Source organism: Corvus hawaiiensis, chromosome 9, assembly GCF_020740725.1.
Source record: "Corvus hawaiiensis isolate bCorHaw1 chromosome 9, bCorHaw1.pri.cur, whole genome shotgun sequence".
Classification (NCBI taxonomy): Eukaryota; Metazoa; Chordata; class Aves; order Passeriformes; family Corvidae; genus Corvus; species Corvus hawaiiensis.
This window is the reverse complement of record NC_063221.1, coordinates 105,403-118,638: the sequence shown is the minus strand read 5'-3', so window position 1 is coordinate 118,638 and position 13,236 is coordinate 105,403. Positions and strand designations below refer to the sequence as shown.

Here is a 13,236-nt window from a genome sequence, read left to right as displayed (position 1 = left end):
ACAAAACAGCAGAGCCTTGCACAAGCACTAGGAGGAACAATTGGCATCATGGCCTGAGGCGCTCCCGTTCTCTCCTTCACATGCATTTTATCCACTTTTGGTTTTTTCCTGATGCGCTTGTGTTCTGCTGCTCAAACTTCCCAGCCCACGAGTTGTTTCTTTGGCTCCCCTACCAATACAGCCTGTCAACATGTGAACTGCCTCCCTCCCAGCCAGGTGAGCTGTAAGACCGAATTGCAGCCCATGTGTAACTTAAATCAATCAGGAGAGACCACCTTGACCTATAGGTACCCCTTGGGCAGGCAAATCCCACAGGGAGCCCGAGGTTCTATCCCCAGCAGGGAGCTGAATGCAGTGGATGGACTCGGCATCTGAGGGCCAAACGAGCCAGCCGAGATTCATATTCCCTGCTGCCGGCTCGGGCCAGCTACAATGGCTAATGGCAAGAGTGGAGGGCAAACAGATATTCCAGCTGAGGGGTCTCTGCAGGGCCCTTCAACAAAGCAATTTTATTGTAGAGTGCATGAGTCCATTGCAATGCAGGTGCAGTAACGTGGTCTGCCATATCTTTATCTTGCAGGCCATGAAGCCATCTAACCATGCCACCATCCAGAGCACTGTGAGAGCTGTCGGAGTCGTCCCCGGCATTCCTGAGCCTTGGTGTGTTCCTGACAAAATATCTTCTCTTAGTATCTTATTCTTCGACAAAAACAAAAATGTGGTTCTGAAGGTGTAGCCCAACATGACAGTGGAGTCCTGTGTGTGCAAATAACACCTTGTGAGGCCTTTTGGCAATGCCAGGGTGATCACTTGCTGTTTGGGGAAGGGGGGTGGACAGGGGCCTAATCATACCTACTTGATGTTTGCACTGCCAATGCATTTCCTTTGGACAAAAAAGAGAAAATGTAAAGAAATCCAAACAATGAGAATTAAAATGGAATGGACTCCAAATAGCAATTCCAAGGAAAGTGAATACGATCTTCATTCATCTGTGATTTTGACTGTGTCACAAGCCGTGGGAATGGGACCTGACCGTACCTGTTGAAATCGAGAGGTGAAAGAAGAATTTGCAGATTTTTGAGACTGCCTGAAGGACATAGTGATCTATTTTTGTACAAGACTTTGGAAGCAGCACAATTTGTTAATTCTTATCTCTGTTCTTATGGTGACTAATGGCGGGGAGAGGTTAGAAATGTAATAGTCTTCATTTTAAAGCTAAGTTTCTTGCCTTAGGTTATAGAGTAGTACAGCAAGGAGGCAAAACAAATCTGACATCCTAAAAGCGTAGATAACCCTACCTGAACATGCATCTCCTTGGTATGTTACCCACCTTGTGAGCGAGTTCCTTTTCATCGACATGTTCTTTGTAAGTCAGGATTTTGGAGCTCGGCATCCCTGGGCAGAAGAGCTCAAAACAGGACTGCTGAGTATATAACTCTGATTTCTTAAAGGCTCGGTCTTTTCTTTCATGGAAAACTTTTCCTGTTATGGAAGATCAGCAGGCCAGGGGTGTGAAAATACCACACTCAGTGAAGTGTCTGAGTGACTTATTCACAACATATTCTAGAACACGATTGCAAACGATCTGTGGGTTGTCTGCCTGCAAGGATGTTGTAGCCAGGTTGTGGAGTGGCCTCTTCTCCCAGGTAACAAGCGAGAGGACCAGAGGTGGTTCAGGCTGGACATTAGGAAGAATTTCTTCATGGAAAGGATGGTCAGGCAGTGGAAGGGACCAGGGAGGTGGTGGAGTCACCCTCCGTGGAGCTGTTCAGAAAAGGACTGGACAGGGCACTCAGTGCTCTGATTTAGTTGGCAAGGTGGTGATTGGTTCTTCCATACTCTGGGGGCCCTGAACTCATCAGCAGCAGAGTGTCACTCCCGGGGCAGGGCTGGTCCCAAAGATTGGCACCCATGACTGAGGAGGACAGGCTTGTGAGTTTGCAGGAGACTGATGGGTTGTTTAGTGGCTTCTTTTTCCTTGTAGAACCAGCATTTTTAAATGATTTCTGGTGAAAGATTTATCTGTGTACAGACTGTCAATTAAAAAAAAATTAAAATCACCCCCAGAAAAGTTATTCTGTATATGAAAAGAAACTTTTACAGATTATTCTAACTTATTTTATATCTGTGGCCCTCCTAATGTATCTTTCTTTATCTCAGCACTCTTTAAACCATGCAGTTTTCTCTGTCAGTGCAAAGACGAAGCACCAGGACTGTGGTGGAGCTCCAAAGGACAGGTGCGACCACAGTGTGAAGGGCATGTTTCACTACTGATGGATAAGCTTGTCTGATCTGTATGGTTTTCCTTCAGTAATATGGACATTCTGCTAGGAACTCTGGAGAAATATAAAATAAAATCACTCTTTAAAATGAAAATCCATGTTTTCTTGTGTGGCATTCAGATGTTTCCAAGGACATTAAAGTTTTCCCCATGTTCATCACTCTGGAACCAGTCCAGTGCTCATTCCTGAGGCCTTTGCAATGGTTGTTGGAAAGGATGAAGGTGCGTGGGTGGTCCTGGGGCCCGGGTGCTGTGGATTCGGTTCGAGGTGGGCAGGTACGGCAGGAGGAAGGTACCGCGGTTATAGGACGGGTCCAAGGCCCGAGGGGGTCAGTGGACAGGAACATATCCTCTGCGGATAGCGTTATGTGCCACAGCAGGAACCCTCTTAAAGGTGTCTTAAAGGTGCTTAAAGGTGTCTCCAGGGGAGCAGCAGCTGCGGGAGTGGAGGGGCCGCAATGAGGACTGGGGCTGGGGGGTACAGGCAGCTGCTGCGGTGGGTCTGTGTGTCTCGCCGCGGTGCAGCCGTGCCCGTAGCCCCCCGGGCCCGTCTCCCCGCCGCCCCCCGGGCCCGTCTCCCCGCAGCCCCCCGGGCCGGTCTCCCCGCAGCCCCCCGGGCCCGTCTCCCCGCAGCCCCCCGGGCCGGTCTCCCCGCCGCCCCCCGGGCCGGTCTCCCCGCCGCGGGGTCCCGGGGAGGGGAGGAGCCCCGGCCCAGCCGCTGCGCTGTGTCACGCGGCGGTGGCACCGGTGAGCATGCGCAGTGTTGTGCAAAGGGCAGCGCATGCGCAGTGACGCGCTGACGCGTCCTGTGGGGTGTAAGGGCGGGGCGGAGCCGGGCAGCGCTGCGCATGCGCACTGGCTTTACGCGCGCAGTGCGGTGCTCGGCGGGCGCCGTTCCGCGGGGCCGGCCCGGCCGTGCGGGGCCGCCGCGGTGCCCGGGAGCGGCTTGGAAGCGCCAGGCGCGGGTCCCGGCCGCGGCAGCGGCGGGCGAGGGTTGTGGTGACAATGGAGGAGGGCGGCTGTTGCTGTGGCTGCAGCGAGGTTGAAGGTGAGCGGAGAACGGCGACGCGGCGTGTGCCGGGAAGAGACCCGAGGGGGGGCGGCCCCGGAGCAGAGCCGGGCGGGAGCGGGCGGCGGGGACTGCGCGGGCTGAAGGCGGTGCGGGCGCGGAGCCGGGGAGGAGCTGCGGGGCTGGGGCCGGGGCTTGCGGGCGGCACGGCGGGACCTCCCTGCAGAGCCTTTCCTGGGAAACAAAACCTGGAGTTTGTCCCACCTCGGCCCCGTGGCAAGGGGCAGCGCAACCGAGGGGAGCAGCGCCTGAGCGGGGGCGGCAGCGTGCGGGCGCAGGGAAGACGCGGCTGGTGCTGGAGCGAGAACGTGCAGGTTTCTTACATTTAAATGAACGTGGAAAGCAGGGAGAGAGGTGGTATAAGAGCAGTGTGGGTGCTCGGGCAGGTGAGACGGGACTCGGGAGGGAGTCGCTTTCCTGAGCTCCTGAAGTTCCGCTCGACTCTCTCAGGAGCACTCGTGAGAAGTTTCCCATTTGGAATTGGGCTCCTGAAGAAAGGAACCTGAAACTGCTGTTTCTGATAAATCCGTAAGTATGGGAGGCCATTTGAAGCTTGCTGCTGTAAGCAGCCAGTAACTCCCACAGATAGTCTAACTATTAAAAATTGCAACTTTTGTTTTCTCTGCACACAAACGACTTGGCTGTCTCGTACAGGGCTCACTGAGGCTGTGAATTGCAATCCAGAGCATCTTCAGGCTCCTGGTGCTCAGAGCTGTGGCGTTTGGTGTGCGGAAAACATCCCAGGCTGCCTGACTTGGATTTGGATGTGCATTTCTGTAGATCCTCAGAGTGGGAAAAGGCCAAGAGGGTGGTGGGAAGGGTTTTCTCCCAGGCCTGGGCATCCTCAAGACACCTCAAGGCTGGTTTTTAAATGTTGGTTTTCTTTGTTTTCCAGCCCAGGGAAAAGCTGGAGAAAAGGTGGAGAGAGTGGCAAGCGGGAATCCCATGTTTAGATCTGCCCTTGGATTCCAGTTCCTCCTGGGGGGTCTGTGCTGCCCAAAGAACAAAGGAAGGAGATGTTGGAGTACCTGTTTGTTCCCCTCTTGAGCTTGGAAGAGATGCTGAGGGTGAAATTCCAGGGAAGCTGCGCTTGCAGAGTGACTGGAGTGCGAAGCAGTGGCAGCTGTTTGCCGTGGACCGGTTTCCCCCCTTCACTTCGGTTCCCTGGTATAACAGCTGGGGATGGGGTCAGCGGCTCTGACCCAGGAAGAGGTGACCGGTCCGGGGAGATGGTCCCGAAAGGAATCGCCTTCCCGAGGACCGGTGTCTTCCCTCAGCCGGTGGCAGGAGGGCCCTTGCAGAGACTGTCAGCTCTTTAGTGATGATCAGCTCGTGATTCCAGCTCAGCTCTGCAGGGCAGCCTCCAGGCCAAGCCAGACCAGAGAGAGAGACGATGGCTGGTTCTGCACAGAGGTAGCTTTATTGTGGGTCCCCTCCGGCAAAGGGGAAAGCCAGGGACGGGAACCCTCTCTGAGCCACAGGGGCCAGAGGGCTTGCTTTTATAGGGATACAGGGGATGGGTAAAGGACCAATGGGTTACAGAGGATTTGGGACGGGCACAGGCCAGTGGGTTACGAAGGATCTGCATAGTGTCTCCTAAAGGACTGTGGGTCTGTCTTTTCTCGCCGTGACCAGAGAAGTGGTTGCCTTTCCAGGGAGTTCTGCTGGGCGATTGCGAAATCTCTTATTTCAGCAGAGATCCCTCCAGGGGAGTGGCTGGGCATACCCCACACCCTGGCACTCCAGGTAATCCCACACTACCTTTGCTTTTGCAAATGCTTTGCTGAAGGGTTTCTGAATGTCGCAGTGAGCTTTTCTGTTCCTGTTTATATGGAGGATCTGTTTCAGGAAATGTGTCTCATTGTATGGATGGATTCAGAAGTCCCTGTTACAGGTTAATTGCAGTGAAGAAAAGGAAAAGAAGCCAGTAGCCTGGACTGGGATGCCCCAGGCCCCTGCCAAGCACAGGGGTTGTTGCTGGGTGTTTATTCTCCAGTCCTGCGTGCTCAGGCCTTGTTCTGAGCTGCTCAGCCATAAATGCCACTGCAGGAAGAACAGGAAATCCCACAGTTCCTGTGGAGCATTTGTCTGCACTGACGTTGTGCTGCAGCCTGAACTGTGTCCTAAATGTTAGCTTTGAATTAATGCAGGTGGTCCGGGATTGTGTGTTCGGGGTTGCTGGTTTAGGGATGGCCAGGTCTGGATTTGCATTTGTGGGCACTGAGTGTTCCTTGTGTCAGCTTTAGGTCTGGATTGGTGGGAATTGTTGGAGAAAAGAGAAGGGAATTGAAATGCACAGCTCCATTCTTGGAGAAATGGTGAGGATGGGAGAAAAGAGGGTGTGGAGCTGCTGGGAGCTCCTGGAGTGAGGGAAAGGATCCAAGGATTGGAAGCAAAAGCTGTGGAACAAAGCCTGAAAAGGGGGCAGGGCAGGGGGGACACCATGGGGAAAGAGGGAAAGAATCCCTGCTCCGGGGATCCAGCAGGGGCCGGGAGAGGATCATTTTCCAAACACTGGCTCTTGGTGGAATCCTAATAATGAAGGTCAAAAGAAATCATTCCTTTGTTATTAGGTTTGGAACGAAACCAGGTGGGTGAGAGCTGCACCTACCCTGCTGCTGGCAGAGGAGGCAGAGCTGGGCCAGGGCAGCTGCTCCGTTGCGTGGGTGCAGAACTCGTGTGTTCCTCTTCCCAGGGAGTTCCAGGCTGCTGCAACTGTTTGGCTCAAGCCCCTGAGAGACGCTGGACTATTGCTGAGTGATGGCTCTGAGAGTTGTCCACTTGTGGAGGGCCAGGGTGCTGGGCCGGGTCCGGGGAAGGTTTTGGGTGTGGAATGGCCCGTGCGCATGAGACGGGGGGGGGGGGGGGGGGTGAACTCTCGCTGCCTGGAGGCTGCAAATGGGGCTTTGAAGGGGGTAAGAGGCAAATGCTGCAAGGAGAGATGGTGCCTCTTCTCCTGCTAATGGCCCTCCCTGACACAACTTGCACAAGTTGTAAAACTTTCTCTTCCCTTCTATGTTTCTTTAAGTGATCATTTCATACTTTGTTGTTGCTGTATTGCGATAGGGACCAAAGGGCTGCATGGCTGCTTTCCGTCGCAGCCCCACGGTTCTGAAATAAACCCTGCGTACGCACGTAGGGGTGCACGTGTTTGCAAACAGGGTTCGTGCAGTCTTTCACTGCAGTCCACCCTGATGGGATCTGGGAAGTGGTCTGGGAAGGTCCCTGGATAACTTGGGCCTTCCTGGGGGTGGAATGCCCACCTGTAAAATAAGGAGCTTCTGCTTCTATTTTCTTGTTCCTCCAGGTCCCCTGGAGTGCATGCTGTGACCCCCCCCCCCAAGCTTGCAGAGGCTGTTTGGATGAGGGGAGGGGACTTGGAAAATCCAAGTTACAAGGACAGAAGGAGTTTAAATTGAGGGCAGAAGCTCCTCTTCCCTTATTGTCCGTGTTTGAACTGGTTGAGATCCCTCTTCACTTATGATTTTAAGGGTATTGATTGAAGGAAAACCTGCCTTTTCTGCGGTGCTAGGGGTATCAATTGACCGGGAATCCACGTGTTCCATTTGAAATGGAAGGGGAGGGCACGGGTGTTTCCATTTTATGGGTTTGAATTGAGGGTAACACCCCCCCTCCAACCCCCTCCCCCTCCGTTTTCATCGTCCTGAGGTTTACGTTGAGGGGGAAGCTCCGTTGTCCCTGTTTTTTAAGGGTTTTCTTTGAGGTAAAAATCGCCCTTTTCCCATCATTTGAGAGATTTGAGGAAAGCCCCTGTCCTTCTGATATGTCAGAGGATTAAATTGAAGGGGAGAACCCCTTTATTTGCCATTGTATTGGCTTAAATGGAGGTAAACGGCCCCCGTTGCCTCAGTTGCAGGGGTTAAATTGAAGGAAACTCCAGCTTTTCCAGCATTTGAAGGGTTTAGGTGGGGCCGTGCCGCTGCATTTGAGGGCGCTTCTGGCCGTGCCCCGGCACCGAATGTCTTGCGCGGGAGCACTCCCGGCCCCCGGGGAATTTCTGAGGAGGAACGGCAGTTTGGGGGCTGGGCTGCCGACAGGGCCCGACGGAGCCGCGCCGGTCCGAGCCGTGCGGAGCCGAGCCGGCCCCGGCCGTGCCGCCCGCTGCGTGCGCTCCGTGCGCGGGGCTCGGGCGCCGCCGGGTCCCCCTCGGCCCGGTGCCTGGCTTTTGTCCGGTGAGGGTGTGCTTGGGCATTCAAGGTGACTGGAGAAATCACAGCTGTGGAACTTGAGCAACAGCGGGCGCGTTTCCCCCAGAGAGCTGCGGCAGCGGTTCCATCTCTGCCCTCTGGCTGCAGACTCAGCGCTGCGCTCGCTGCTGTCAGGCGGGGGCAGTGGAGGAGCGCTTTGTGAGGCTTCAGTGAGAAATTTGCTTTGTTTCAGTGCAAAGCTGAGCTCGCCCAGAGGCAAGGGTGTCGCTTTGTACAGTTTAGGACAGGGGGGCTGGAAAACCAGTGGCTAAGTCTTGAACTATCAGGATCTGTATCAGCATGCCTGCGTCTCCTGGTAATCACTTGTAACTGGTAGATGGTTCAGAGGTTCAAGACAGCTTATCTGCTGTGCTGACCAGCGTGTTTTGTTATCTTTTGATGTGTAGGATGGTGCTAGGTTTGGATGGCTTGATCTAAGTTTCAGCTGGCACTGGGAGCGCTGTATAGAAGTATTTTACACACCTTTTTGGTCAATGGTTAGTCTTTTCTTTGTGCTGCAAAAATAAGGTTTCTAGTATGGCTTAACTTATAATGCGACCATTTACCAAATTGATGTCAGTGCTGTGGATTACTTTTTATCTTTCTGATTTTTGTCAGCGAATCCATTTTGTTGTTACGATAGGCTTGTAAGGTCTGGGTCAGGTAGAACTGGACTTCTATGGCTCAGAATTGAGACAACCATTGAAGCTTTTTCTTGCTGGAACTTCTCTTTTTCATTCACTTGCCACTCTAACACTTTCAGCGATACAATCACCATGTGGCACCAGCCCAGATAACCATACAAAATTAGTCATACAGTGTTTGTCTTTCTTTTTACTACCAGTGCTGTAGCTTGTAATTCTTTGGCTGGTACACGTCCTAGTCTTTTTTTTATCACTTGTGCTCTTGTTTCAACATTTTGAGCTATTGCCCTGTATTTCTAGAAATGCAGGAGTATTCATTAGAACCAATTTTGCTGTAGGGTGCGATATCACCAGGATTGGCTTGGCCTTTGGTATTTAAATCTCGTCTTTGCAAGCAGGCAGAGCTTGGGGGGTTGAGGGACAAAGGGAACTGGTTTAATCTCTCCCTCAGGAAGGAGGAGTTTCTGCGGTCTATCTCTTTCTTTAGCAGTGCTAATGTGTATCTCCTGAAGTGGTTCTCTTGATTGCCACACCCACACACAGAGGTAATTCACATACAGGAACAGAATTTTCAAATGGAAGTTAAAGCATCTGAGCGAACTCTGTGGCTATCGCAGAAAAATCCAGGAACATTTCTTTTTGGTGGGGAGTAGATAGAGCATCTGCTTTTGTAATTACAGTTTGATTCACTGGTTATCAGTTTTCAGGAGTTTCACCTTCGAGAGGGAATTGGGTATTTTGCTGAAGGCAGCCACTCCTACAAACTGCCCTTTATTTATGTGTGAATGCATTTGGGACGGTTGTAGGGACAGGGTTTTGTGTTAGGATTCGGTTTTGTGAATCAATTTTTAAACGCTGGCTTCTGCTTGCCTCTTTGATTAGTCAAGCAGAAGAGTTGTGAGTAGAATGCATTCTAAATATACTGCTTCTTAATGATATCCCAACAGATTTTAGCCGTGTAAGAGATAACACTTTTTATTAGAGTTAGTTTCACCAATTCTAATTTTACTTTTCTAAAACTTGAGTTTAGTTTTTGGCTTTTGTAGGGAGTACAAGGGGCAATCAGAAGCTGTTGAAATGCAGGAATGTGGGGGAGCTGGCTGATGGGTCATCTAGCCCTTAGGATGTGTGGCCTTTGCTTGCTGTAAAGGAGCGTTGTTAGGTTGATGGGTTGGTTGATTTGGTTTTTATTTGTGAGGCGTTTGAATTGCCGCTTTCCCCCCCTGCCACTCGGAAGCAGGTTTTGGCACTTGGAAACTCCAGGCAGTTGTTTCCTGTTTCTCTCCTAAACAATTTCTTAGTACATTTGGAGTTTCTTTCGGCAGCGGTCTTAAACGCCTTAAGATCTGCCTCTGCAGAGGCTGGGATGCTTGCGTCTGCACGGCTGTGTTGTGCTTGCAAGCAGCTGGTTTGTGTAGCAGCAGCAGAGGTATTTTTAGCTGACTGCACAGGGGCAACACGTTCCCCTCTTTTCATAATATTCATTCATAATATTCATTTGACTACTCCAGAATGTAATGAATGGATGATGTGGGTTTAAAGAAGTCCCTGCCTTTAGCCCAGGCCTCTGGTAGCGGGCAGTCACGTTACGGAGGTGGCCAGCACGCCAAGAGCCGCTCTCATTCGTAAGTTCTTTAATGATGGCCGATTTGGTCTATTATAGAATGAATTATTTAGTGAATGGACACAAAACTAACAGACATGAGACTTAAAAGAGACTATTACTACACAGGAGTAAGACAAAAGGGACCACTAGTAGTATATGCACAGGGTTAAATGTACCATTAAATTTTCAGCTAGCTAAGAAATAGCAGAACTTAGGATCCAATGTTCCTTACCACCAAATGGTTGAAGGGGCACGCATTGAAATCCTCTCCCTCAATTTCTGGAAAAATGACCACGAAGTTGCGTCCGGGCTTCAGGGAGAAATTGTCTTGCCCGTTCCCAGGGAGCGTGTAAGAGACTTCTGCCTCCTGACAACCTGTACTACTTCTACAGTGTGGAACCAGGCCTTTTGGTCACCTCTGGTTTTTTATCTCTTCCCACAACTCTTAAGCTGGCAGACCTTTTGGTGCCAGGAGATGATACCTGCTGGGCCTTGCCCGCCTGGGTTGTCTCTCCTGTCTGCACCAGCCGCCTGTGGTAGGGAGAGGGGCGATATGCCCTGCCCCTGGGCTAAGTATGGATTTAAACGGGGCTGGGTGTTAGTGTTGGGAAGAGACATTTTTCATTCAGACTGCCAAAATAAACACCTGTAAAATCCTAGCTCTGCATTCTGTGTAACATGTTTCTATTTCATATTTGTGTAATCGCAAAAAGCGAGGAAAGAGTAAATGTGACTGTTTCCCACTATTGCAATGTGAAGGTTTTTGAAAGGCTGGTGTATTTATGTTCTATTTTTCCACTCCAAGCTTGGCTTTTTCCCTCCTTTTTCAGTGTCTGCTGCATTGGGTGTCCCAAGGAAGGCTGGATTCCTCAGCAGGAGTCTTAGGAATTGGTGCCAATTCTGCTTTTTCTGAAGGTGTATCCAAGGATGCTACCAAAATGGCTGTTTTCTCCGCTGAAAAGCTTTCCCTCTATGACATCAATGCATGCATGTGTTTTAATCATGTAGCCAGATGTACTAAGAATTGTACTTTCAATGCAAACACCTGCAGTAGGTCTCTGTTTGGTTTGTGTCTGCGAGAGGTGGGATTTGTGCTGGAGAGGTGCTCTTGAGTACAAAGGACGGAGTAAATCCGCTCCCTGGTTGTGCAGTGAAGGACTGACTTGCAGGGAAGGGGAGCATTTAGAAACTGCATCAATATTGCCCTGAAATTCTGGGTAGTTGGAGTTGGCTTGGGCCTGTCAGGGTGAGCCATAAGCAACCCGAGCAAGCCCCTGAAGCCTCAATGGATGTTGGAAACACTTCCACAGAAAGCCAAAGCAGTAACGATTCCAGAGGAGAAGTTATAGGTGATTGCTTATGATCGGTGGGGAATTTCCTTGGCAATTATTAACCTTGGACATAGGGCATTTTGGAGGTGGAATTCCAGTTTCAGCCACAGGCACCTGGATGAGAAGGAGAGCTCTTTGCCAGAGGAAGGGAAGTATTCTTTTGCCAGTTAGTGCTGTTAGTGAAGTGATCAGAACAAAAGAGTGACTTCTTTTGGGATAGGCTTATTTATTATATGGATGATAAGCAAGTAAGAGGAATGAACTACATGGATAAGAAGCAGTAACAGCAATCAAGGTCGAAAGGCAATGCATCAAATCATTATTATGTATTCTAGTAGGGCTTAGGAAGGGATACAACAGCAGTTACCCTAAAACGTTACTGTCATCCTGCTCTGTACTTGAGCTGGGGAGTCCCATTGCAGAGAAAGACCAGAGAAACCCTCCTGGTAACCTTTAGGGAATGATCCAGACTTGCTCCAAGTTGGTCTCACTTGAGTATTGTTTCTTGTACAAGGGTATGTGATCACGTGTTTTGCTTTTCTTTTTTGTGACCTGGGGCTCTGTCACACCCGTCCACTGGCCAGGAGTCCAGGTATGTTGAGCGCGCAGCTCCTGTTTTCCTAAAATTGCAAATCTGGATTTGAAGAGACATATGTCTTTGGAAGTGAACATGGAGTTCAGCTTGAGTTGATGTAGTGATCGACTTAGGTTCAGCTTAAAAAAGGCCCTACCGACATTTTATTGTATCTAATCCCTGCTTTCCCCTGCGTTTTAGTTCTTGCCTCTCGGCCCACTCTGTTTCACGGGGCTGTACATGGTGAAACACTTCCCTGTGTGCTTTCTGGGCTTGAGCTGCCCTGCCCCGGCACGTAGGGTCACGGTTAAGTAGAAGAGTTATCAAACTTAGTGGTTCACCTCTTTTCTGTGGGTTTTTGGGCAGAAGACTTACGGGCCCGGTGTGGGAATAACTCCCAGCCCTCGGCGTCTCGTTGACCGCCTCCCGTTGTCTCGCAGGTCCCCGAGGCGGCTTCGGATCTCCGCGGTCACCGACGCTGCCGATTTTCCCGGCGCGCGCCGTTCGACGTCGAGGAGCGGCATCCAGAAGCTGTGTCGGAGCATCTTCCTGGCTGGAATGTTTTGAGTAAGGGCTGCAGTCAGGGTGTAAGCTGAAGGGTGTGTGACTGTGTGTGTGTGTGACTGTGTCTGTCTGCCTGCGAGAAGAGTGCGGGTGTGGAATGGTTCTGACCTTGTGTGTGGGAGTTTTGCCTTTCAGGCTTTTCAGCACTTTTTAAACTTAGAGTAAAAACAACCCAGCTGCGCTGGCTGGGGATTTTTTCCCTCCTCACTGGACTTTTTTTATCTGGGACCCGGCCGGTCTGTGAGGTGCCGTTCATCGCCAGGGTTTGGGTGCCGACCGTGCCGGGGATTTGTCAGGCGGGATGATTTTGGGGCTCCCGGGAACCGCGTTCCCATGGGGTGCTCTCGAGACGAGAGCGAGGGTGGGTTTGTGTGTCAGCTGAAGGAGGTGTGTGGTGGATGAGTGTTTTCTTCTCCGTGTGCTGCTGTTGTTTTGGGTTTCCTGGAACAATAAAATGTCCTAAATTTTCCAGAAATAGAACAATTGTTACATTGTACTGATAGGGGGTTGGCTTGTGTTGCTCTGTGTTCGTGTTTGCTGCTGCACTTGCACATATTGCTCTGTATGTCAGTTGGACTTTGACCAGTGTGCATATGGATTGTACTTGTGCTTGTGTACATTGTTGTTTCCACTTGCTTTGCTGAAGTGTAAATAAAAAACCCTCGTTCAATCAAGCTGAATAAACCCTAATAAAGATACCCCCCTCCCCCCTTGTGGTTGCTCTCTTCCTTTGGTGTGGTTTAGTAATTTTTTCACCATATTTCTTGCTTTGCTGCTCTGCTTTGCTTTACTTTTCAGTCTATTCCTCACTTGACTTTTTCTAACTCTTTATCTTTTTCTCACTGTTTAACTGTTTCTGGATGTCTCTGTCACTCTATTTCTCAGTTTCTCTTTTTCTCTTCAACACTAATTCTCTTTTAAACTCGATTTCTTTTTCTCTCAAACCCTATTCTTCTGTT

The 13,236-nt window shown here is 50.6% G+C and overlaps 2 long non-coding RNA genes across 4 annotated transcripts; both read left to right on the top strand.

The window, feature by feature from the left end:
- Positions 1-3,132: 3,132 nt before the first annotated feature.
- Positions 3,133-12,975, top strand: LOC125330199. Of its 3 annotated transcripts, none has more exons than XR_007205411.1 (3): positions 3,139-3,329; positions 3,801-3,878; positions 4,246-4,620. It is a non-coding gene; the product is annotated as an uncharacterized LOC125330199 (long non-coding RNA). The 3 variants fall into 3 exon arrangements; XR_007205410.1 differs by lacking the exon at positions 4,246-4,620 and adding an exon at positions 12,154-12,975 and having other exon boundaries at positions 3,148-3,329; XR_007205409.1 differs by lacking the exons at positions 3,801-3,878; positions 4,246-4,620 and adding an exon at positions 12,154-12,975 and having other exon boundaries at positions 3,133-3,329.
- LOC125330200 lies at positions 4,859-6,508 on the top strand. The gene is made up of 2 exons (XR_007205412.1): positions 4,859-5,096; positions 6,046-6,508. It is a non-coding gene; the product is annotated as an uncharacterized LOC125330200 (long non-coding RNA).
- Positions 12,976-13,236: the final 261 nt, after the last annotated feature.